Raw genomic sequence first — 26,870 nt, 5'->3', positions numbered from 1 at the left:
CAGAATATTGGAGCAATGACCTCAGTAAATCTGTTCCTCTATAAAAGCAATATGAACATTGGTAAATAATTTCAAAACCAACATTTTCAGAATTATGGAAAGTAACCAAAGGCTTCCAACAACCTGAGGAGCATTTATTCATTAAAAACAGCTGGTTTTTGGTAAGAACAGTGAGCTTTGTTGTGCTCTAACTTCCCCTAATCCTATCTCCTTTTCATCATTTCCACAAGGAAGCAAGCAACCACATTAACTATAAAAACCATCAACTGCTGGAAGGGTTAAGCCCCCCAAATATCCCTATCTCCCAAAATTGTCACTATTTGACCTGTCTGGCAACTACCTGCCTGACATTTACCTACCCAGCTGCATTCACAAGGTTTGTCTTTATTTGACCTCACTCATCCTTGCCCAGTGGAAAAGCCTTATCCTAACGGTATTTATTGAACATAATCAGGGGCAACTGTTTAACATTGCATCTGCCTGGAGTAGTGATAACAGGAGAGACAAAAAAGAGGCTGACCAAAACATTAAAAGGAGGATCTGAGGATATAATAGTGGGCTCCAAAAAGCTCCAAGATACTACTGTGTACGTAGAAGGCCATACACATGTGCAGGACTTTGTGCATGCCTAGGAAGGAACTGTAGAAGCCCAATTTGCTCACCTCTGGCTGATCTTGGGAACCTGCAGAGCAGGAAATGAAGGCTAAGGCAGAGTCACAAACTGTCAAAGCATTGAAGGCAAGCATCAACACACACACACAGGTTCCTTTGGCAAAGGACAAAAGCTCTTTTGAGTCAAAACATTTTAGAAAATCTCCATCCAATCATTAGCTAACCCCTAAGCTAATTGGGCAGAGTCTTCAAGTGGCTGTATATGACAGGGAATACAAACTTTACAAAATTAGTACAGGAAAGTCACGAAACAAACAGCAACAACCACAGACCGTGGGGAAGGATCTCTGATTTCCAAACTTGCTACTTTATATTATTTTAAATGTCTACTTTTCAACAAAAAAATTAAAGTACAATCAAAGAAATGGGGAAGTATGGCACATACACAGGGAAATAAGCAGTCAGTAGAAACTGTCTCTGGGGAAACCCAGATGTGCTAACTAGAGAAAACTTTAAATGGGCTATTACAAACATTTTCTAAGGAAATCATGTCTAAATAATTAAAGAAAAGTATATAAATGTCTCACCAAATAAAGAATATCAATAAAGAGGTAGAAGTTGTCTTAAAAAGAACCAAATGGAAAATCTGGAGTTGAAAATATCAATAACTGAAATGAAAAAGTTATTAAAGTTGTTCAACAGCAGATATGGGTGGGCAGAAAAGATTTAGCAAACTCGACAATAGGTTGAGATTATGCTATGTGAACAACAAAAAGAAAAAAGAATGAATAAAAATGATCAGAGCCTAAGAGACCTGTAGGTCACCTTCGAGTGTACCAATGTACATACAATAGGAATCCCAGAAGGAGAAGGGGGTAGCAGAAATAATAGTGAAGGAATAATGACTGAAAACTTCCCAAATTTGATAAAAGCATTAATCTACAACATCTAAGAAACTTAATAAACTTAGGATAAACTCAGAAGGATCCACATTTAGCACATGGCAGCCAAATTGTTGAGAAACAAACACAAAAAGAATCTTGAAAGCAAGAGAGAAGGGGCTCATCACAGACAAGGGATTGTCGATAAGATTAGTAGCAGATTTCACATCAGAAACCATGGAAGCCAGAGGGCAGTGGGAGGAAATACTCAAAGTGCTGAAAGAAATGGATTGTCAACCAAGAATCCTATATCTAGTAAAACTATCCTTCATAAATGAATGAGAAATAAGACATTCCCAGATAAACAGAAACTGAGAGAACATGTTGCTAAAAATCTGCTCTACAAGAAATAACTAAAGAGAGTCCTTGAAACTGAAATAAAAGGACATAGACAATAACTTGAATGCACACAAAGAAAGAAAGAGCACTGTTAAAGGTAACTGCATAGATAAATATAAAAGGGAATATAAATGTATCTTTGAAAACTTTTATCTGATTTAAAAGACAGCTTCATAAAGCAATAATTATAAAACTGTTGATGGCCTTATCATGTAAAAAGATAATTTGAATGACAATAATAGCTTAAAGGCAGTGGGGAGGGAACAGAGCTATAGTGGAACAAAGATGTTGTGTATTATTTACTTGGTTGGTGTTAGTCTGAATTAGATTTTTAAAAGTTATTATCTTAATTCTTAATTGCAATTCCCAGGGCATCCATTAATAAAATGACTCAAACTAAAGTAAAGAATAGGTAGTTAACTTTAGAAATCTCAGTACCTTGGCATGCAGGTTAGATTCTGGGAGTGAAATTATAGATTTATTTTCAAGTTAAGGTTTATTAGACAGTTTCTATTATATGTTGTAAACAGATACAAGTATATTGCTCATGTAGAATATTTTGGGCTCTTCCTATAAAAACCTTAACAAAATACTAAAAAAAACTTCATAATCATCAATTTTCAGAACATTCTCTTGAAATAAGAGTTTGTTCTTAATTTTAAGATGAGAAAACTATACCAAAGAGAATTAAGCCTTGCTGTTTCTTCTTAGTATAATTTCTAACATTGTGAGAATTGCAGTACTTAAGTATCACTTTTATGATATATCCCTCTTCTGTCCTACAAGTGCGTGGTGGCATATATTTATTTTATATTAAAATTAATGTGTTTAAGAATTTTATGACACCCTCAAGGGGTTAAAAATCTATTCTTGGAGCTTGCTTGCCTCTCTTCCAGAACAAACTCAAAGAGACATTCAGTGTGACATGCAGGATCTGTCATACATTGCATATATCTATTGCCCAGGAAGTTGTTTTTTAGCTCAGGTAGAATCTCTTAAGAGACTGTGGGGGAAAAAAAATATTTTTAAGTATGGCATGCCAATTTAAAAATGTTGAACATAATTTTTATAGAAATTTCTGAATTATGGAAGTGAGTTATCTGTCAACATGCAAATTAAATGCAGCTTTGAAAAAGTTAATTCAAACAAATATTTCTTAAGAGTTTATTATGTCTAAGGCAGTGTGGGGAGAGTCAAAAATATATAAGATGTGCTTCCTAACCTCCTCAAGGCTTATATAGGACAAGTGCGACAGGTTGTAATATGATGAAAGAAGATTGCCTTTTATAGTAAAAAAAAATTGCTTATTTTAAAAATAAAAAGAAAACTTCTAGTAAGAGTTTTAGTATAACCTAACCTTTTAGAACTTACATAACCTAACTCACCTAATGAAATACAGAATAGACTACCAAAGTTCTAAATCGTAAGTTCTGTTATAACTTATAATATTGGTGATTTTTTCCTATGGGGAGAATAGCTCTTAAGTGTGACTTGCTTTCAGTTCTGTTTATTTGAAGTAGTAGTAATATGGCAGACAAAATTAGTAAAAGCTCTGAACAGTTTTGAATGGAACTTGAACCGGCTACAAGTAGCATGAAAGAAGGACTGCACTGCGTTTGGGGGCTGGCTGTCAGGATCAGGGATTTCCCGCAGACAAAGCAGGATTCCTTTCAAGTAGGAAGCCATGAACTGGTTCTCTCAAAAGGGACTACCATTTTCTTCCCTCTCCCCCTAGGGATCTTGGTCTCCTTATTTAACATTTGTTTACCAAGTTTAAAGGGAGTAGCTTAGCAATTTCATAATAATGGTATAGCTTAGAAGCCAGCTGCTGTACATGGCTAAAGAAGGGAGAAAGGGTGCATTTCCCATAGACAGAAGGTGCTGGTTTCACCTCCGTGAAGCCAGAGCATCATCCTCAAGGGATGAGTTATATTAGTTATGATAAGGTAATTTATTTCTATACTATGCTTGTAAAAGTCTTTTATTTACCTTTACGACAAACCCACTGTGCTATCTTAAGTGAATTAGTTCATTATAAATTAAATGATATTTTAAAGCTGTTTAATTTTTTAAATTATGAAATATTAAATGAACTATCTTCAAAGATGATTGACCTAGATATTAGTTACTGTGGGACTAATGGGACAGATAAGGCTTCCCTGCCCTAAAGTTTATACTCTAGTAAGAGCTAAGTTATGCACTGACATAACTGTAATACAAATAATTAAGTGCCTCAGACAAATCAAACCTATAGAAGTTGGGGACGATGAGTGTGGATGGGCGATTTTAGCTAAGATGACTGAAGAGTTATCTGGTTCACAGACACAGATATTAAAATAAAAGAGAAATTTATAAATCATCTATATTTCCCCCAAAGAGTCTTGATGTCACTAGAATAAGCGTGCATTTTTTTGAACATTGGTGTCTAGGGATAGACAGTTGTTGATTTGGGAATGACTTATGCTAATGAAAGTTAATTTTCTAAACATTTTTTGAGGGGCAGAATCAATGGTATAGGGTCCTTCTAGGTCTGTGGTTTTAAGAGTAGATCAAAAGGAAATGCCAGCATAACAGGTCAAATTATTTCAACAAAATCTGTGTCCCAAAATATTGCCAGACAATGTGCCAAGTATAGCTAATGCTCTGGTCCCTTTCCCTTGAGTAATGAGTTCACAGTGTAGCAGGACAATCCAGAATACTGGATCAATGATGAGCCTATCCCTAAATCCCATCCCATAATTCCTGGAACTTCTAAACTGGGTGCAGGGGAATGCACCAGACGGAAGGGATATTTTAAAACCTTCTGGTAGGAAAACTGCGCCCCTGGAAGGAACTTCTTTTGAAGAGGTAGTATATGCACATGGTAAAAAATTCAAACATCCCAACAGAACAGTGTGATGTAGCTGTCCCTCCGGCCACCGTCTCAGCTACCCAGTTCCCCCTCATCCCCCCAGAGGCAGCTAATGCTGCCACCGGTTTCTTGTGTATCTTCACAGAGATAGTCTGTGCATATTCTACCACTTAGGTCCATATATATACCGTTTTGTTTTGCATAAAGAGCAGCATATTGTACCTACTTTTCTGCACCTTTTTTGCAGTTAAGAATCAATCTTGGAGATACTTCTACATCAGTACACCTAGAAATACCTAGTTCTTCTATTTTTTCTTTTAACTTTATTTTGAAATAATCATAGACTCATAAGATATTACAAAAATAGTACAGAAAGATCTCATGCACCTATCACCCACCTTCCCCCACTGGTTATATCTTACATAACTATAGTGTATTATCAATACCAAGAAACTGGTTGCCACAGCATACTTAACCAGATTATAGTGCTTGTTTCTTTCCTTTTCTAAATTTATTTTTATTTTTTACTGAAGTATAGTTGATAATATATTGGTTTCAGGTGTACAACATAGTGATTTGACAATCATGTACATTACTAAATGCCTGTGAGATAGTCTATTGTATGGATGTACCATGGGTTATTTAACTAGTCCTTCACTGATGGATATTTAGATTGTAGCATTGCTGACATAGGGAAAGACAGGACACTGTAAATATCCATGTACTCAGGACCACTGCTAGCACATACATTGCCTTTGTGTGAAGTAGAAAAAAGTGCCCTCTCTAGGTGGATGCAGCACTGTAGGTACATAGCTTGGAAGGCAAAATACAACCTGGATAACTGTATTTATCACCTCTGCATATATATCTCTTTGCACATAAGTGGGCATACATATGTAGGATAATAGATTGTAATTTAAAATCTACGACATGACACCAGTGTTCCACTTTGAAGCTTTGAAGTTGTCTCCTTTCAGACTTGGCACATCTCCCCACTCCTGACACCCACCTATAACCCTCACCACCCCTCCCCAATATCTCGGCCATTGAATATTTTATATTATTTCTGTACATGTCTATCACCTACAAGGATGGTAAGCTCCTTTGAAAGCACAGACCTCGTGTCTTCATTTTTGTGTGTTCCTTTCCTTCCCCTCCTCACTCCACTGTTACCTCTCTAGATAGAATAGTGTTTTACATTAAAGTGTTGAGTAAATTTTTGTTTAAAATTTTTCTTAAGGCAAGGAATTTAAGAGCAGGGAGTCTTTTTAATCTGCCTCTCAGTACTTCAAAAGGTATCATGAAATTTTTAAACCAAAACTGTTTTAAATTAAAATACCCACAGATAACCATATTTGTAGGTGAGAAAAAGAGTGTATCATGAAGTCAACCAACTAATAATGGGGTATGCAATTTCAAAAACATTAAGCATTATAGTATTAAAAAGAAGAAAATAGAGTAGCTGAACTCCTTGTGAAATTATAAGCAGGTTATTAGGTTTTGGTTCCACTAAATATTTAAAAATAGAAATCAGAATAATCCTTCACAAGGGCATTTTAAGAACACAATGTGTACAAAAGAAATATATACTGTTGCAGATAAAAGAAAGCATTTAAAACTCTATTGACAAAGAACCTAAAGTATTTTTTATGTATACCCTTATGTTCAGTAAGTATAATTCTGAGAAGTTGCATAAATCATGTGCCCTAAAAATACTTAAGTTCATCAGGTCTTAACTTTATATGCAGTTGATTTAGAATGACAATTGTCCATTTTTACCACTGGCTTTTCATTACTGTTAAGCACTAGAATTGTTTCTATGAAAATTTAATTATGTTAAATCATTATAAACTTACATCATTGGAACCATATGTGGTACATATCAGTACTGCTGTAAACACACAAAGAAGAATGAAAATGTATTGCTTTTATACATCTTCTGTTATATAGACTTTATATCAACAATGTAATAAAATAAAATTTGCAGATGAGTCATACAGTCTAGTTGGCATACATTTTATATAAGTGACAAGTTAGAATAGATAGTAGTAGTTGCAAAATGGCTTGATTCTGAAGATTAAGCCCATGACATAGGCAATGAATGGACTTGACATCCAAATCAGATAGTTATGTTATGTTTGCTTGTGTGTAATATTGAAGGAGGTAAGGGTTGGGGAAGTTATGCTGAATAAAACTGGAGAGGGAGGAAATCTCTTCATATCTAATGTTCTCAGTGAATTATCAAGTGCAAGTTGCTTTGCCAGCAGCACATAAATATTTTTCTGTTATAGGGAGTGACTGTTACTAGAAGAGAATTGAAGAAAACATTTGTTTTCCTTGATTATTTTGCTGTAAATAATTTTTTTGTAACCAAATCAATAAACTGCTGTGGGATCATTATGAGATAATAGGTAATAGATAAAGATATGGATAATAGAGCATTGCTATATAGAGGCTTTGTTGTCCTGATGTTAATGGGTTTTTACCTGTATTCCAGGAAATGAAGCAAGTTGGATTGATGCCAGTAGGTTTTATTTTTCAGCTTTAGTGCTAAAATCAGACGTGTGCAACTCTGAATCATGGTTCTATAAATTCTTGGCTATACTAAGTAAATTACAGTATATCTTCCAGTATACAGCTATAAGAATGCTGTAACATTCAGGATCCTTTTCTTGAGCGTTTTTATGATTAAAGATTAATTTCCTCCTGAACTTGGCTGGATAGGCTTTCATTCAGCTAGTACTGAAGATCATTGTCAACTACCACTTGAGTGCCATCTGTGTATTTGACAGTTACTGCAGACTAATAGGAGCTTAAAGAATAGTTTGGTTTGGCAAGCTTTCCCATAGGGATGAATAGGATAAACATGTCTACCTTGTAAGTATGTGTGTCCATGCACACACGTTTCATGTTAATCTTGGTCTGTAAACTTCCAGTATACATAGAATAATTTACCAACTTGTTCTTTCACTGGGACATACATAAGTAAACTGTCTTTTCTACTTTACTAAGCAGGTAGCTATTTCTATGGCTATGAAGTATGCTTCCATTTTCAACATAAATTAATGTAATTAAGTTTTACACACATATATGATCACCTCTCGTCATCCTTGCTTCTGTAAGGGACCCTAATGCAAAGAGTGCAAAACAGTAATTTCCTTGCTTTCTTTTCTTGACCTTTTCCCTTAGTCAGTGAGCTTTCGGTATGTGCCTTCCTTGCCTTGTTCCAGTGCCTTTTCTAGAGTGGCCACACCCCCAAACTGGTAATCGAAAGAGGGGAAATGGCTATATGTGAATAATGGGGAGTTAGGTATTCATGATTATACACGAGAATGGGGGAGTCTTGTTGAAGTTAATGGACTATCTCTTGGGAAGGAAGGATTCATGGAAGATTTTGAATTGTGTTTCAAATCATAAGGATTTAGAATTTGATTTTGGGGGAGGAGACTAGACATTCCGATCAGTGAGCCTCATAAACAGAGTTGACTGAGGAGTGTTGTTTAGGGAAATACCAGGAAATGAGGATAGTTGAGAAATCTTGAGTCAAAAGAGGAAAGAGTGGAAAGGCTTGAAATTAAAGTATCTGTTCTTTCATTTTGACTTGATTTTCTGACTTATTGGGAAATACTGGCATAGGAGTTACATGGTTGAATCAGAGTGAGAGATGGGTCACATTTAAAATGATTCATTGTTGACGAGAACACTGGAATAGTTAAGCCCAGAGAGGACTGTGGTCTACATAAGTATTAGCTGTGAAGTCAGCTTTTGAGAAGAAAGAATACATAAGAGTAATTCTACAGGAAAAAAATGGTATAGTTTGGCATTTTACTTAATAATGTGGGTGTTGATCTAGAGGTTCATGTTAGGCTCACACTATTCATCCACAGAGAGGGGTAGTGCCATTACCCAGTGGATTTTGGAGAACTCTGTCAGTCAGACACTGTTGAAACCCTGCAGAATAAGGTCTGTATTTTTTGCCTCTAGTTATACTTCAGAGATCTCTAGCTTCTTCTCAATTCCTGAAGGCACAACCTGACTCCTGAAATTCTGGTAGAGCTTGTGGGCAGAACTCAAGAGCAGTAGTGTTTGCTGAGAACTTACGTGGTATGCAGCCCTGCTGGTGTTCTACACCTGCTTTACTTCCCTGTGTTTTCACCAAATCAAATCTTCTGTAAGGGTATGTATGCTGGTGGGTGGGTGAGTGGACATTGTGCTGAGAGAGAATGCTCCACCCTGTCAAAGCTTTTGTCACCTGAAAATGTCCAAAAGCAATGGTGCTACTTCAGCATTTTGACAAGAAGCTTTCTAGCCTTCCCCTTTGCTTTCACTCTATCTTTGATTTATACTATCTGGTGGTTCCAAGGCGTAGATCTTGAGCTAAAGTATGTTCCCCAGTCATGGTCCTCTCCTTTCTTGCTTTGCTGAACTCCCACGTTAAGTGACCTTCTGTGCCCCATCAACTCCTTATTCATAGCCATTTGCTGCTTTATATTAAATTCTATTTATGTGTTTTTCTCTATCACTTACTAGATAAGCTCCTGATGAGTAGGGATGGTCTTTTTCATTTCTGATCCCTACTGCGTGGCACATAGTAGAGGAGGTGCTTCATAATGGTTTGTTGTACTTAATTGACCCTATTGACTGCAGTTTGGCTTCTCATCTTGTTTCTCTTTTGGGGATGGCCCTGTATACCCTCTAACCCATTCTCTCTGTTGGGAAAGAATGGGGCAAGGAAAACCCTTAGGTTTTTTTCTAGTCTCTCTTAATCCAGACAGCTGTATGCTGTGAATACTTAGTTCTGACTTGCCTCCAGATAACAGACTGAGTCCTCCAAGGACATAATATTCCCAGCTCTAACCGTGCCATGTTGACTAGTAACTTGGAAGACTGAGGCACAAGAAATGGTTGAGGTGAGGAATTCTGTGCAGCAGTATACACGCTAATTTCTTCCCCAGAAAGATACTTGAGAAACCAGGGAGCCCTTGGTTACCTCAAGAGGTGTGAACTGCCCCAGACTGAAATTTGATCAAGTCATGTTAATAGCTGTCATTTTGACAGGTCTGGTGGTTGGATATGTTCTCTCCAACTGCAACAGCAAGGTGGCCTCTCTTTTCCAGGAGTGGACAGGAAACCAGAATGATTCGACAGTTCTTACTCAACTAGGTCTGGAAGCATAGCCATTTCCCTGAAGTGGAAGATCCTCTGATTCAACAATGCCTCCTCAGTCTCAGTCACATGAGGTGACTGCACCAGTTAATGTGTCTCTGCATTTTGATTTCTATTTGAGAAAAGCATCCTTGGGAAGGAAGTTGACACAAGAGTTAAGAGGTGGTTTACCCTTCATCCCTCTCTTTTGACATCTTACTCTTGAATTCTAGTAGATGGAATTCTTTTATCTTTCTTAAACCTTGAAGGTAAATTGTTCAAACCCACGTACCTATGACTGACTTGACAGCAGCAGGTCTCATAACTGCCAATCACTGGCAGTTAGGCCATTAATTCTAACCAGCCGTTTTCTAACCAGTGGTTATGAAATTCTGTTTAGCTGTCCATGGATCTTAAGAAACTATTAACTCATAAACATGATTTAATATTGAAGGACCTTGTATCCCTTCTTACCATCAAAGACAATGACATAGTCCAAAAGATCCCCTGAACTGGCATTAAAATGCAGTAGTAGCTGATCTAGGATACTAAGAGCAAGTCTGATGATCTTTTACTAAGGACTCCAGATTTTGGCGCATGAATTTATAAAACCAGAAGAATCTGGTAGAATGGGAAGAAAGACAATGACCCTAAGTAACTTTTTATACACACTCTAAGTTTTTAGGGGTCATATGCCCAAACAGCCTTTATCATTCAGGGTGAGTCATAACCAGTGACTGTATGAGGTTATTGTGAAACTCTGTGCAGTTCTTTAGCCATGCTGGTGTTGGGTTCTTTTAAAAATAGACCATTTCCAGACAGTAACCATATATTCTGGATTTCCCAGGACAGCCCTGATTCAGTTTGATCCATTGTGCCTGTAAGTATATTCATGTTCATCATACTCTGCCAATTTTTGATTTGGAAAATATAGACACCAGACATATAAAGAGTTCCTTTTTGCCAACTGAGAAGAGTCCATCACAGCACAGCCTTGCTCTTTCAGTCCTGCCATTCTCACTGCCAGCAGTTCTCATCCATTGCCAGCAATTTCAAATTCTGTTACCATGTTGTTTTTCCCCATTATTTTAACCCTTCATGAAATAACTTATCTCACTTATTTGGTATCTCTTTGCTCTGGAGTCCAGCAAATGGTGTCCTTACACTTTCACAAAGCTACTTGTATACTAACAAACATTTGAGTGATGCTAGTCTTTTGAAAAATAACACACATTTTTCCTTCCCAGGGCATTCTTGGAGGATTAAACCTTCCTGTCTGATACTCGTCTTCACAGGATTCAATAAGAAGCAGCACCACTACCATTTGTTGAGTGTTTATAATGTACTAGAACTTGGGGGAAAAAAATTTAATGTCCTTTAATCCTTACAACCTGTAAGGGTGGTATTATTCCCTTTTCACAGGTAAGGAAACATGCTTAGAGAGGGTAAGTCAGTTGTTCAAGATCTCTACTTAGTAGCCTCCATTTGGAAATCCTTGCTACATTCCAGATAAAATAATAGTTGTGTGACCCAGAGTTGTGGATAACCTGACCAAGGATTCCAACCCCGTATTAGAAAAAAATGTTACTTTTATACTTTCCACTGCCAGGAAATGTATGTTTCTGTAGTCTTGATAGGTGAATTTTTATATATCCTGGTTATAGACCAGTGGTCCTCAAGCTTAAGCATGATGGAAAATCACCCAGAAGTCTTGTTAAAATGCAGAGAGCTGGCCCCACTCCCAGAGTTTCTGATTCAGTAGGTCAGGGGTGGGGCCTAAAGATCTGAATTTCTAACAAGTTCTCAGGTGACGTTAATGCTGCTAGCCCAGGGACTACACTTTGAGAATCATTGTTATAGACTAAGCATTTTTATTCAAGAAATTATTATTCAGCACTTACTGTGTTGCAGACACTGCTAAGCACTAGGGGTACATAGTGATAGGGTAAACAGGGTCTTTGTTTTCATAAAGTTTATAGACTAGTGGGGAAAACAAATGGCTGGACTGATTTTATGTGGGATAAGTATACAGGGATCAACATAGAGAATAACAGAGTTGCTATTCTCTAGATAGGTTGAGAGAATCTCTTTGAGAAGTGATACTTAGTCTAAGACTTAAAGATGTGAAGAGCTTGTTGAGGCCCTCAGCGTTGTCTTTTCTGAGTGCCAACCACTGTTGCTGTCACAGGAGATGACTACCTTGGGAGAACGCCATGAATTTCAGACTGACCTCTGGGCAACTCATTCCTTGGCCAAGCTTGATTGCATACTTCCACTATGACTGTTTCCCACCTCTGCACCTCAACCTCCCCCTGACCCAGTATAGATACAGGGGTCAGAGGAATTTGAAGGGTAGGCTAATTTTGTCTTCTAGCTCCACCTAGGTCACATTCCTTGGTACCTGGTGGCTTGGGAAGAATATATACTAAAGATTGGGCCTGTTGGGCCCACAGGCCACTGTCTTCACGTCATAACTATTTATCAGGGACATTTTAAGATTCCATCTTATGTGCCAGTTGGCCGATTTGCCCAGAAAGGGCAAGCAGTATAGGAATCCACACAACTCCCAAGCTACCCTGTGATGCTAGGTTTCTTTAAAGAAGATTCCCAGATTCCTGTGGCCTATGAGGACACTTTCTGCTTTCCAAAAGTCTATCGGAGCAACACAAAGCCACACCTTGCTCTATTTGTGTTGACCAAGCCTGGAAAAATTCTAGGCATTTGAAGGTGACTTTCCTCTCTGTAATCCTTCTCTTGTCCTCAGATTTTCAGCTCCAAAGTTTGATGACTTTTTTTTTTTTTTTTGCTCTGGATCCGCCCTGCCATGATTTTTGGCTCATGCCATCTTTTGCTTGGAATCCTACTGCCTCTGGAACCATTTCCATGATATCCAGTTTTACTCTGTTTTGATTAAACATTTCTTCTGGTATTCTATTCTTACAGAGGTAAAGGGCTCTTACCAGGTATTTCTCTGGGTATTCTTAGGAAGAACACTTCTTTTTGGCCTAGGTATACTTTTTTAGGATAACAGACTTCCTCAGATACCTCTCTATAAAATCCCTTTTATCTGATGGGGAATACTGGAAATTGACTTTTCTGGTTGCTGAGGATATCCTGAGTTTACTTAATAAATCTTTTAAACAGTCATTCAGTTGCATGCTTAATGAACTATGATGTCTCTTCTACCCACTTTGCCCCTAGGGGCCAGATTTAACTATTTTACCCAGATTGAGAATCAGCTTTTCCCTATGGATTCAGAATTTTTGTGCTGTTAATCTGGTTCCTGCTCATATAGAGTGGACACACCATTTTTTTGTTAACACACATATCAACCACAAGAATGACTGACATAGCAAAAAAGGAAATGGTGTGTAAGCTCACTCATATCTGGAAATGATAAACCTTGTCTGTGGCTTTGCAGCCAGATAGCTCTGGTTGATAATATCAGGTCTGTCCCATACTAGCAGTGTCTTAGGCTGAAATAAATCAAAATTTCAGCCTCAGTTTTCTCATCTGTAAATGGCTTTTTAAAAAACAAGAGTTTCTGTGAAGAGTAAAATGCATGTGAAAGCACCTAATCATATATAACTCATGGTATGCTCTCTTTGGATGTTAACTCTCACTTTCCTCCTCAGTGTTCTTAAGGGCTTGAACCACTTGACAGAGCAAGGTATAGCCTCATGGTACACCCATCAGCACCAGAATCTTAAAATTCCCCAGATGGAATCCATTCAAGAACCCCCTGTGAAATTATAATACTTATAACAATTTTAACACTGAATTATAATACTCAAGTATCCCTACTTCTCCCAGTATCCAAGGAAGGAAATTAAGTTATTGAGGGGCTATTTTGAGTAGAGGTCTCTTGGCCAAAAACAATGATAACATTAATAATTATACCTTTATTGATATGGCATTATAACACTTAGGTTCCAGGACCTTTTAAAGGGCCAGTGTCCTTGGATCCCTGCCTGTAGCAGTCCAACAGACAGGACACTCATCCCCTTCTTGCATATCCCTGTGTGATGATGAAGGGAATTGGATGACTCCTTCACTGTCTTCAGACTAATGGTCCGTGGAGTTGAGCCTTGGCCCTGTGTCTTTGGATGCCCCATCCCTACTTCTGTCCCCTTCTCACCTGATTCCAGCACTTTTAGCCTATTATACCACACTGACTTGAACTCTGAGGTTCTAATACATGATTTACCCACTCACTAGAATTCAAAGAACAAACTATCTCAGGTTTCCCCTGAGATGTTTATCTCTCTAAGAGATATCCCTAAAGTGTGAGAGTTTTCAACTCTACCTAGGGCCTAAGAAAGCTGTTTATGCCTTTGACATAAATTCTGTGTGTCACAATTAGACATCCACTACACATTAAAAAACAGTTATTTCTTGGGCTTAGACCCACAGCAAAGCTCTCTTTTAGTGTGATTCTTATTAGATCTTTTAGATTAAATTATTGCATTAATTCAACAAACATATATTTAGCCCTTTCTATGTGCCAGGGGCTATGCAAATGATAAATGGTCCTCTTGGAGCTTACACTCTAGTGGGTAGATAGTAATCACATAGGTAGTGTGTTGTGAAGAAAATTTAAAGCACTTTGTAAATTTTGCTCTAAACATGAGATTACTAAATTATGTTAGTTATCACTGACCCCTGATAGACTCTATAAAATAGTTATTAGGAAGATGGCCCCAGGAAAGGAACATTGTCTCTGTCAGCTCTTAGCAGTTCCTACTTTCACTTCTTTGGACTAAGACATCCCTTTCTTGTATGGTTCTGAGCAGCGATAGACTTGGATTGTAAGGACATGGCCAAGCACTTAAAGACAGACTGTAGAGGAAGGTGATAGGTACAAAACACTTTTGGAGAAACAATCTCACAACAAATACTTTTAGAGTTGTATTTCTTTTTTATTCTTTAAATGTAATGTTCTTGCCTTATAATGCATTACATGAAGAACATTGAACCTAGGTGGATTTTTAAATATTTATTCAACTGTGCTATGTTTAACAAAACAGTGTAAAAAAGCAGCCTCCTCAGACGCTTCTAGTTTTATGGCATAAGACTGTAGAATAAGTTTTTTTTCTTGACCTAAGTGTTTTAAAAGTTTTGAAGAACAGGGAATCTGCAAGTTGGAAAGCAGCCATTCTTACTATGAGGCAAATATACTTGAGTTTAATTTTTAAATATAACTGCCATTTGACCTTAAATTAAGACAGTCTGTTTCCATTGTGGTGTTTTACTGGTTTAACAATGAGAACATTTAAAGCAGCTGCCACCGATTAAAATGATTCATAAATGCTGGTTGTAAATAAATATTCTTGAAGTTTTAACTCAATGAAGTCAATTTTTTTTAACTGGCACTGTCTTTCTGCAAAACAATTCAGGAAAGTGCATCAAGAGCTTTAAAAAATGTTTTGATCTGATAATTATGTCTTCTAAAAAAATCTATCCTTAGAACATAAATCTGAAATCTGGATAAACTTTAATGTACAGAGATGTTCCCCATAGTTCTAACAAGAAGGAAATGATTACCTAAATTATGGTACACCCATATGATGAAATTTCATGGAGCCATTAAAATATTTTTTAAGAATCGTAGCGATCTAAGAAAATGTTTATGCAGTTCAGTTGAAAAACTATACAAAAGTATGCAGTATGATCTTAAATTCATGAAAATATTTCCATAGAAAAAGATTATCATGAAACATTGTAAATTTTCATTTTCTTTGGGTCATTAGACTAAGTGTGATTTTTATTTTCTCCTTTCTACTTTTCTCTATTTCCCAAAAAATTTTTACAATGAATGGATATTACATTTATAGTGAATAAAAATGTTATACAAGTGTTTTGATCCTTTATTTCAATGGGATGCTTTTTATTAATACCCAATCTATTAATATGATTGTGACATAATTTTTTCCAGATTTCTTCTTTATAGTGTTTTGTATTTTTAATCTGTTTATTTTAATTTTTATGATATACATAGTCAATGCCAGTTTTATTTATGCTTGCTCTACTTTCCAGGTTTTGTTCTTTAAAGCCAATATTTCAGTGTTACAATGGAATATTTTGCAGGTGGCTTATATCAAACAACACACATGTTCATAGTATGTGGTAAAAAGAGTTGATCCTGGAGCCACAATGCCTGGGTCTAAATCCTGGCTCCACCCCTCAGTAGCTATGTGACCACTGACAAATTAATTGCCCTTTCTTATCCTCAGTTTTCCTATCTATAAAATGGGGAATAATAATGGTATCTACCTCATAAGATTGTGGTAGGAATTTTAAAGAGTTATTACATGTAAACACTTAAAAAAGGCCTGGCACATAGTAAATGTTAAATAAAAGCTATTTTTAGTAGTATGTATATATACAGAAACATATACATATTCTCATAATAATTTGTAAAGTACTCCTTTTTATCTTTTATTCTCTTATACAGTTGTAATTTAAAAATGGAGATTCTTATTCTCAGGAAATTGGAGTTAGTTTTCCTTTTATGCTTTGAAATTACTTTTCAAAGTACCCATATTTTTAGCAATAGAAACCTTATTGATTTGTTTTCCAATCATATTTTCTTTTTCCATGTTTGGAATTAATGATTATTCATGTGGGTTGGGTAGAGTGAAGGTTGGCTTTGTTCTAGGTATAAAAGAACTTACCTTTACATACAAATAGTTGATGTGTTCATTTCCAGTTATTCTCATCTATTAAATTAGTTATTTATTAAAGAAGTACCACTTTATTAGAGAAAGAGGGGGATGGGCAGGTAAGTATAAGTGTACCCCAAAGCAGTAACTACATTTGTTTCATTTTAAACTCTAATCCAGACTTTTCTAATTTAAACTGATCTTCTCAGACAGATTTGGGGTAAAAAGAGAGCTGCCTTTTGGTGAATCACACATTGGGCTAGACATACATATTATGTAATTTTGTAATCCATATGAAATTTAAACTGATCTTCTCAGACAGATTTGGGGTAAAAAGAGAGCTGCCTTTTAGTGAATCACACATTGGGCTAGACATACATATTATGTAATTTTGTAATCCATATGAAAACTATTTTATCATAAGTAAAACAATCATTTGGCAAATTTTGCTGTCTTACATTACAAAATGGGAAATGTGTTCCTATAGAAAACAATTTTGATTTAACTGATTAACTGTTCTTTATCTCTAATTACAATAATTTTGCCACTGCTCAGTTTCATTTCTTTGAAGAAGAGGTGCTTTTGCAGTATGTTTATATTGGCAGAATGAGGAAAGACACTGGGCAAGTTTAAAGGCATGAAGCTGGTCACTGAAAGACTCTTCAGATAAAAAGATTTTTCATCAGTCTAGCAGTATTCAAGTGAGACTCATATAGTCTAGACATCTGCATCTTTAACTGGAAATTTGGTTAGTTTTTAATGCCAAGAAGGGGTGAGAGAGGTAGACCTGGTGGGAAATTACATTTCCCTTGGTCTTTGGTTCTATAGCTACATAGAAATCCTGGATTGAGATGAGGCTCCATATGTGCATTTAAGATCTGGAAGAAGAAGGGCAGTTTTAGTTTAAAATATTTTTTATCTGTAGTATTTATCTAAAAAGCAAAAGTTTGGGGTATTGCTCTTGCTGGTTTTAAAGAAGAGGACTAGGTGAACTCTAGGAAAAAAATTAGTTTTCAGAGATGAGCATGTTCATTAGCTTGGGTGGCAAATCTTGCTTTCTTGTTGTATTGATGTGATGGAGCTGAGTAAGTCACCATCCTCTGCAGACCCTGTATACTACCTTTGGCTAATTTATAGTCTGTCATATACCTAGCAGTTCAGCTGGAGGCGTTTTTAAACCAGAGCACTTAAATATACAGAGGAAGTTGTTGTACTGGTGCTTGTTGATAAGGCTGCTGTGTTCTTTCTTATCTTCCCAGGGAGTTCAGTCCCTTTGTTTAGCTTCTGTTTCATTTGTTTACAAAGTTATAAGCTTTGAAGTAGGTAGTTACATAGGACTACCTAAAGAGAAGTATAAAGCAAGAAGGCACGCAATTATTCTTCTTATTTCAGTACCTTATTACCTCAGTTTCTCATCCAGTGTCATTCATGGATTTTGCTTTTTTTTTCAAAGGCCCTGCACTGGCTTGCTATCCCAATTTTCTGTGGAAACTAATGTTATTCTATGCCTCCCAGATTAGAAGTTGGCTCAGCTTACTTTCTGAACATTAAGCTATCATGGTGTTGCCTGATGTGTCACTGGGAATTTTTAAAATAACTTTGATATGATAATTTAATGGCACATATCACATTTTTTCTATTCCATCATTAAAGAATGTTGCATATCTGGTTCCCTTAATGTGGAGTTCTTGTCCTTAGGTTACTGCCCTTCTATGGATAGGGCATTATGATTACAAGATTTGTACTATTAAGACTGTGATAAACTCTGTGTTGTCCATTACAGTAGTGAGGTAAATAGCTGTCCATAAGATTGTTTAAATCATCAGAGCCAAAAAAATAGCCCTTTAAAAATAGCAATAACAAAACACATACACATCAGACATCATTCATAATTATTAATCACTTCCTCAGTATTTTTTAGTGTTGTAAATAAGGTTGTTCAGATGCATTTACTTTTTTTTAACTTGTATGGAAGGAGAATAAGAGGACTGAGCTATTTTTGGCATGGGCTTAAAGAAGGAAATATCAGTGTGACTGGAAACTGACACTTTTGTTAAGTTCAGTTTTTAACCTGACTGCCTTGATTTTTTTATTTCATTACTTGGGATTTTAGAGTTCTTGATTTGATATTTTTTAAGACTGACATCTCTAACCTTTGGTTCTGAGCAGTGCATTGCCCCTGAAATTGGTTGAGTCCATTTTCTTCTAAGAGTTCACCACCTGTCAAAAGCTAAAGAGATCTCTCCCTTTTGCTTTCTGCTTCCTGAGCCATCTTCCTGCTTGTTATAGTCTTCTATTCTTGGTAGGCTTTTTCCACATTTAATATGTGAAACCTACCAGTGTTTGACCCTTAAAGTGACTCAGTGTTAAAAGACTTTGGGGAGGAAAAAAGATGGCGGGGTGAGAAGTGAAATCTCCTCCCAAAACCACATATAATACAAAAATACAGCAAATACAACTATTCCTAAAAGAGTGACCAGAAATATGATTGCACCAGCCAGTCTACATCTGCAAAAAGAAAACATCTCACAGAAAAGCATAAAGTAATAAAAGTGACCCAGTGGGACCTGAGCACTCCCCCCACCCCAGCTCACTGGTGGGAGGAAGAGAATCAGAGTGGGGAGGGAGCAGAAGCCCAGGACTGCTAAATACCCAGCCCTAGAAATCTACTCCAGGAGCACAAATGCACATTGCATGATGCTCTGGAGATTAGAGGGGCTGAAAACCAAAGTCAGAGACTAAGACTGCAAACTGGTTCCCACAGCTGGCTGCCCTGGGACAAAAGGAAAGTAGGAACTTTCAAAGACTTCCCAACAGTGAGAGGGCTGCTAAAGGGGCAAGGATTCAGGAGAAGGAACAGGTGGACAAAATCATCCCAGCACATTCAGCCCACCAGCAGGTTGGGAACTTTTAGGAGCTGCAGGCACTCCATCCCCCTATCTGGCAACGCAGCCCCAAGTCCCCCCATCGCAATAAGCAGCCTGCTACTTCTTCCTCTATGCCTGCACCTGCAAGCAAACCTGCTGCCCCCACCATCACTCCAGATCAGCCGGAGAGCAGTCCCACCTAGAGCAACTACACTGCTTAATGCAGAGGCTACCCCCTGTGTGCAACTCAGTGGCCCTGACAGCAGAGACAGGCACTGCAGCCGGGAAGCAGGAAAGGGCTCTGTCCTCCCAGCAGACACTGGTACAACTCGCCTATGACCCCCAACATTGCTCCAGGCCAGCCAGAGGGCAGCCCCACCTATGGAAGCTTAAGCCTTAGCTCCCTGCATGTGGCTCACTGGCCCTGACAGCAGAGGCAGGCACTGTAGCCGGGAAGTAGGAAAGGGCTTGCTCTTTAGAGTAGGCACCACAACCACTCAACTGCCACCACTGCCATTGCTCTAGGATTATGAAAAGGGAGAAGAACCTTGTTCAATCCAAAACCCTCAAACACCAGAAAGAGGGCTGAGTGAGACTGAAATTACCAATCTTCCTGAAAAAGAATTCAAAATAAAAGTCATAAGCATGCTAATGGAACTATGGAAAAATATTCAAGAGCTAAGGGATGCATTCAGGAGGAAGACAGATGCCTTATAAAATATAGGAGATGAAATTAAACAAACAATGGAGGGATTTAAAAGCAGATTAGATGAGGTAGAGGAGATGGTAAGTGGAATAGAAATTAGAGAACAGGAATACAAAGAAGCTGAGGAAGAGAAATAAGGACCTCTAGGAATGAAAGAATATTAAGAGAACTGTGTGACCCATCCAAACAGAACAATATTCACATTATAGGGGTAACAGAAGAAGAATAGAGAGAAAAGGGGATAGAAAGTGTCTTTGAAGAAATAATTGCTGAAAACTTCCCCAATCTGGGGAAAGAAATAGTCTCTCAGGCCATGGAAGTACACAGATCTCCCAACACAAGGGACCCAAGGAAGACAGCCCCAAGACATATAATAATTAAAATGGCAAAGATCAAGGACAAGGACAGAGTATTAAAAGCAGCCAGAGAGAGAAAAAAGATCTCCTACAAAGGAAAACACCTCAGGCTATCATCAGACTTCTCAGCAGAAACCTTACAGGCCAGAAGGGAATGGCATGATATATTCAACACAATGAAACAGAAGGGCCTCAAACCAAGATTACTCTACCAGCAAGATTATCATTTAAATTTGAAGGAGGGATTAAACAATTCCCAGATAAGCAAAAGTTGAGGGGATTAACCTCCCACAAACCATCTCTATAGTATATTTTAAAGGGACTGCAATAGATGGAAGTGTTGTTAAGGCTAAATAGATGTCACCAAAGAAAATAAAACCACAGTAAAGGAAGTAGACCAATTAAGTATTAAGCAAATGCAAAATTAAATCAGCTACCCACAAAGTCAAGGGATAAACAAAGAGCGCATAATATGACACCTAACATATAAAGAGTGGAAGAGGAAGAAAAAGAAGGGAGAAAAAGCACTTCAGATTGTGTTTATAGTAGCATAATAAGTGAGTCAAGTTAGACTGTTAGGTAGTAAAGAAGCTGCCCTTAAACCTTTGGTAACTACAAATCCAAAGCCTACAATGGCAATAAGTACATACCTGTTGATAATCACCCTAAATGTAAATGGACTGAATGTGCCAATCAAAAGAACATAGAGTTACAGAATGGATAAAAAAGCAAGACCTATCTGTATGCTGCCTACAAGAGAATCACTTCAAACCCAAAGACATACACAGACTAAAAGTGAAGGGGCAGAAAAAGATATTTCATGCAAACAATAGGGAGAAAAAAGCAGGAGTTGCAATACTTGTATAGGATAAAATAGACTTCAAAACAAAGAAAGTAATGAGACAAAGAAGTACATTACATAATGATAAAGGGGTCAGTCCAACAAGAGGATATAACCATTATAAATATCTATGCACCCAACATAGGAGCACCCAAATATGTTCAACAAATACTAACAGAATTAAAGGAGGAAATAGAATGCAATGCATTCATTTTAGGAGACTTCAACACACCACTCACTCCAAAGGACAGATCAACCAGACAGAAAATAAGTAAGGACACAGAGGAACTGAACACCACAGTAGAATAGATGGACCTAACTGACATCTATAGAACACTCCACTCAAAAGCAACAGGATACATATTCTTCTCAAGTGCACATGGAGCACTTTTCAGAATAGATCACATACTAGGCCACAAAAAGAGCCTGAGCAAATTCAAAAAGATTGAAATTGTACCAACCAACTTCTCAGACCACAAAGGTATGAAACTAGAAATAAATTGTACAAAGAAAACAAAAAGGCTCACAAACACATGGAGGCTTAACAACATGCTCCTAAATAATCAATGGATCAATGACCAAATTAAAACAGAGATCAAGCAATATATGGAGACAAATGAAAACAACAGCTCAATGCCGCAACTTCTGTGGGACACAGTGAAGGCAGCTCTAAGAGGAAAGTATATAGCAATTCAGCCTATATAAAGAAGGAAGAACAATCCCAAATGAACAATCTAAATTCACAATTATTGAAAATGGAAAAAGAAGAACAAATGAGGCCTAAAGTCAGTAGAAGGAGGGGCATAATAAAAATCAGAGAAGAAATAAATAAAGTTGAGAAGAATAAAACAAAGAATTAATGAAACCAAAAGCTGGTTCTTCGAGAAAATAAACAAAATACATAAACCCTTAGCCAGACTCATCAAGAAAAAAAGAGAGTCTACACATGTAAACAATCAGAAATCAGAAAGGAAAAAAATCACTATGGACATCACCAAAATACAAAAAATTATTAGAGAATACTATGAAAAATTATATGCTAACGAATTGGATAACCTAGAAGAAATGTACAACTTTCTAGAAAAATACAACCTTCAAGACTGACCCAGGAGAAACAGAAAATCTGAAAAGACCAATTACCAGCAATGCAATTGAATCGGAAATCAAAAAATTACCCAAGAACAAAACTCCCATACCAGATGGTTTCACCACTCAATTTTATCAGACATTTAGAGAAAACCTAATACCCATCCTCCTTAAAGTTTTGCAAAAAGTAGAAGAGGAGGGAATACTTCCAAACTCATTCTATGAAGCCAGCATCACTCTAATACCAAAATCAGGCAAAGACACTACAAAAAAGAAAACTACAGACCAATATCCCTGATGAACATAGATGCAAAAATACTCAACAAAATATTAGCAAACAATTCAAAAATACATCAAAAAGATCATTCATCATGATCAAGTGGGACTTATTCCAGGGATGCAAGGATGGTACAACATTTGAAAATCCATCAACATCATCCACTACATCAATAAAAAGGACAAAAATCACATGATTGTCTTCACAGATGCTGAAAAAGCATTCGACAAAATTCAACATAAAAACTCTCAACAAAATGGGTATAGAGGGCAAGTACCTCAACATAATAAAGGCCATATATGACAAACCCACAGCCAACATCGTACTTAACAGCAAGAAGCTGAAAGCTTTCCCTCTAAGATTGGCAGCAAGACAAGGATGCCCACTCTCACTACTTTTATTCAACATATTCTGGAGGTCCTACCCATGGCAATCAGAGAACACAAAGAAATAAAAGGTATCTAGATTGGTAAGGAAGAAGTTAAACTGGCACTGTTTACAGATGACATGATATGGTACATAAAAAACCCTAAAGAATCCACTCCAAAACTACTAGAACTAATATTTGAATTCTGCAAAGTTGCAAGATAGAAAATTAAAACCCATAAATCTGTTGCATTCCTATATACTAATGATGAACTAGCAGAAAGAGAAATCACGGAAACAATTCCATTCACAATTGCATCTAAAAGAATAAAATACCTAGGAATAAACCTAACTAAGGAGGTGAAAGACCTATACACTGAAAACTACAAGGCACTCTTGAGAGAAATTAAAGAGGGCACTAATAAATGGAAATACATCCCATGCTCTTGGGTGGGAAGAATTAATATTGTAAAAATGGCCATCCTGCCTAAAGCAATGTACAGATTCAATGCAATCCTTACCAAAATACTGACAACATTCTTCAACAGACTAGACCAAATAGTTCTAAAATTCATATGGAACCACAAAAGACCCCAAATAGCCAAAGCAATCCTTGGAAGGAAAAATAAAGCAGGGTGGGTGGTGATTATGCTCCCCAACTTCAAGCTCTACTACAAAGCCACAGAAATCAAGACAATTTGGTACTGGCACAAGAACTGAGCCATAGATTAATGGAACAGAATAAAGAGCCCAGATATAAACCCACACATACATAGCCAATTAATATATGATAAAGGAGCCATGGACATACAATGGGGAAATGACAGCCTCTTCAAAAACTGGTGTTGGCAAAACTGGACACTACATGTAAGAGAATGAAACTGGATTACTGTCTAACTCTATACACAAAAGTAAACTCAAAAATGGATCAAAGACCTGAATGTAAGTCATGAAACCATAAAACTCTTAGAAGACAACATAGGCAAAAATCTCTTGAATGAGCAACTTTTTCATGAACATATCTCCTCAGGCAAAGGAAACAAAAGCAAAAATGAACAAGTGGGACTACATCAAACTAAAAAGCTTCTGTACAGCAAAGGACACCATCAGTAGAACAAAAAGGCATCCTATAGTATGGGAGAATATATTCCTAAATGACATATCCAATAAAGGGTTGACATCCAAAATATACAAAGAGCTCACATGCCTCAATACCCAAAAAGCTAATAATCCAATTAAAAAATGGCCAGAGTATCTGAACAGACACTTCGAAGAAGAAATGCAGATGGCCAATAGGCACATGAAAAGATGCTCCACATCACTAACCATCAGAGAATTTCAAATTAAAACCACAATGAGATATCACTTCACACCAGTTAGGATGGCCAACATCCAAAAGACAAACAACAACAAATGCTGGCAAGGATGTGTAGAAAGGGGAACCCTCCTACACTGCTGGTGGGAATGTAAACTAGTTCAACTATTGTGGAAAGCGGTGTGGAGGTTCCTCAAAACACTAAAAATAGGAATACCGTTTGACCCAGGAATTCCACTCCTAGGAATTTACCCTAAGAATGCAGGATCCCAGTTTCAAAAAGACATATGCACCCCTGTGTTTATTGCCACACTATTTACCAGAGCCAAGAAATGGAAGCAACCTAAGTGTCCATCAGTAGATGAATGGATAAAGAAGAGGTAGTACATATACACAAAGAATATTATTCAGCCATAAGTAGAAAATAAATCCTACCATTTGCAACAGCATGGATGGAGTTAGAGGGTATTATGCTCAGTGAAATGAGCCAGGCGGAGAAAGACAAGTACCAAGTGATTTCACTCATCTGTGGAGTATAAGAACAAAGCAAAAACTGAAGGAACAAAACAACAGCAGACTCACAGAATCCAAGAATGGATTAACAGTTGCCAAAGGGAAAGGGACTTGGAAGGGTGGGTGGGAAGGGAGGGAGAAGGGAAATAAGGGGGTATTACGATTAACACACATAACCTAGGGTGGGGGCATGGGGAAGGCAGTACAACACAGAGAAGACAAGTAGTGATTCTATAGCATCTTATTACATTGATGGACAGTGACTGTAATGAGGTATGAGGTGGAGACTTGAGAATGAAGGGAATCTAGTAACCACAATGTTGCTCATGTGATTGTACATTAATGATACCAAAATAAAAACGTTATTAAAACGGGAGGGCATGTTCCATGCCTTGAAGTGCATAATCTACAATGAAACATAACACTTCTGCTCACATCCCATTGGCCAGTACTTTCTCTTAGTTTTATAGTTATATGCAGCTGTAAGAGAGGTCAGTAAGGTACGGTTTAGCTTTATGGCCATACACTCAATTAAAACGTCTATTATTATGTAAGAAGGAAAGAATAGGTAATCATGGAAAACTAGCAATCTCTACCACAGTTAAGTAAATATTTTTGGGTCATACTTTTTTAATCTAACATTTTGTAGACCTTGCTCTTTTGTCAGATGAATGTTGCTCTGGAGAATTTTGAGGCCTGTCTGATGCCCTTCAGACACCTTATTTTTTCTGGTGGATGACGAAAGAATGATCTTTGGTCCTTGAATTTTAAATAACAGCCAGAAAAACTAAATGTTCATCTCTTTGTATCCATTTTTTTAAGTGCATCATGACATCGATCTACAGAATCTGCTTTCTTAATAATGTCTTTGATTACATTTCTATTTCCAGTTGGAAATTCTACTTCAAGGATAATAGTTTAGTTTTCATCTGTCACTGCTCATCTACTTGCTATTTCTATACTATATATTTGTTCAATAATGATGTCTTAGTTCTCAATCATTTCCTTGGCTTTGTACCATTCTTTTTTTGAGATATAGTTGATATAAAATCTTACATTGGTTACAAGTATACAACACAATGGATTAGCAGTTACCCACATTATTAAATCCTCATCCCCACTAGTGCAGTTACTATCTGTCAACATAGAATGATGTTAAAGAATCATTGACTGTATTCTCCATGCTGTACTATTACTCCTGTAACCAATTTATATTATGATTGATAATTTTTGTGCCCCTTTACCCCCTTCCCCCTCCCTACCCACTCACCGCAACCTCTGCTCCATGGTAACCACCAGTCGCTTCTCAGTGTCTATGATGCTATGTTTTTGTACCACTTCTTTTAGTTTTAAGTTTCATTCTGATATTCTATCATTTCATTTTGCGCTCTTTTTAGGTTACATCCTGTTTAATCGATATAGTGATAAATGTTTTCTGGATAGACAGTTATTTTTATTTCCTTTTGGACAAAATTCTCATTTGTTTTGCTTGTTATATTTTTTTCACTCTTCCTCCACTGTCTTCCATAGAATCTTTACATAGATGCCATAACACTTTGTTTTAATCTTAATTATACTAAAAATGGACATCTTTAACCAATCCATTTATTTCTGTTGATATTTTGAATGAATTTTTCTTGAATCCCATTCCGTCTTGTTGGGAATTGTTTTCCTTCCTAAAAAGGTACAGTTTGAGAGCTGAGTTTCCTTTAGGTTGCAGGAGTGAGCATGGCAAAAGGCATCAGCTGGGTCTTCAAGTAGAATTGGTGCCAGACTTGGACTTTGACTCATCTTCTAAGATCTTATGAAACATCCAATAACTTTTCCTATGCCTTTCCCATGAGAGAGCTTAACATGTGAGATAGCTCACCACGTCCATTGTGGAGCATCACACCTTAGCTTGTGTCATAGTCAGCCAGGCTTGTTTTCCCCTTTTCTGTTGTTCTCTCAGGGAATTTTCCCACCATCACAAGCAGAAGACTGAAAGGCGAAG

General features: G+C 37.1%; 2 protein-coding genes across 3 annotated transcripts in view; one reads left to right on the top strand and one right to left on the bottom strand.

Annotated features, from left to right (window-relative positions):
• Nucleotides 1-26,870, top strand: part of AMMECR1 (AMMECR nuclear protein 1) — a 132,883-nt gene that overhangs the window by 17,916 nt on the left and 88,097 nt on the right. The gene's annotated exons all lie outside the window — the stretch shown is intronic.
• TMEM164 (transmembrane protein 164) overlaps nucleotides 16,856-26,870 on the bottom strand; it is a 314,697-nt gene continuing 304,682 nt past the window's right edge. The window contains exon 7 of the mRNA XM_057495625.1: nucleotides 16,856-20,030. The gene's annotated coding sequence lies outside the window, so the exon portion shown is untranslated. The remainder of the gene's footprint in view (nucleotides 20,031-26,870) is intronic.

Source organism: Manis pentadactyla, chromosome X (genome assembly GCF_030020395.1).
Source record: "Manis pentadactyla isolate mManPen7 chromosome X, mManPen7.hap1, whole genome shotgun sequence".
In the NCBI taxonomy this organism is placed as follows: Eukaryota; Metazoa; Chordata; class Mammalia; order Pholidota; family Manidae; genus Manis; species Manis pentadactyla.
This window is presented reverse-complemented; position numbering and strand designations above follow the sequence as displayed.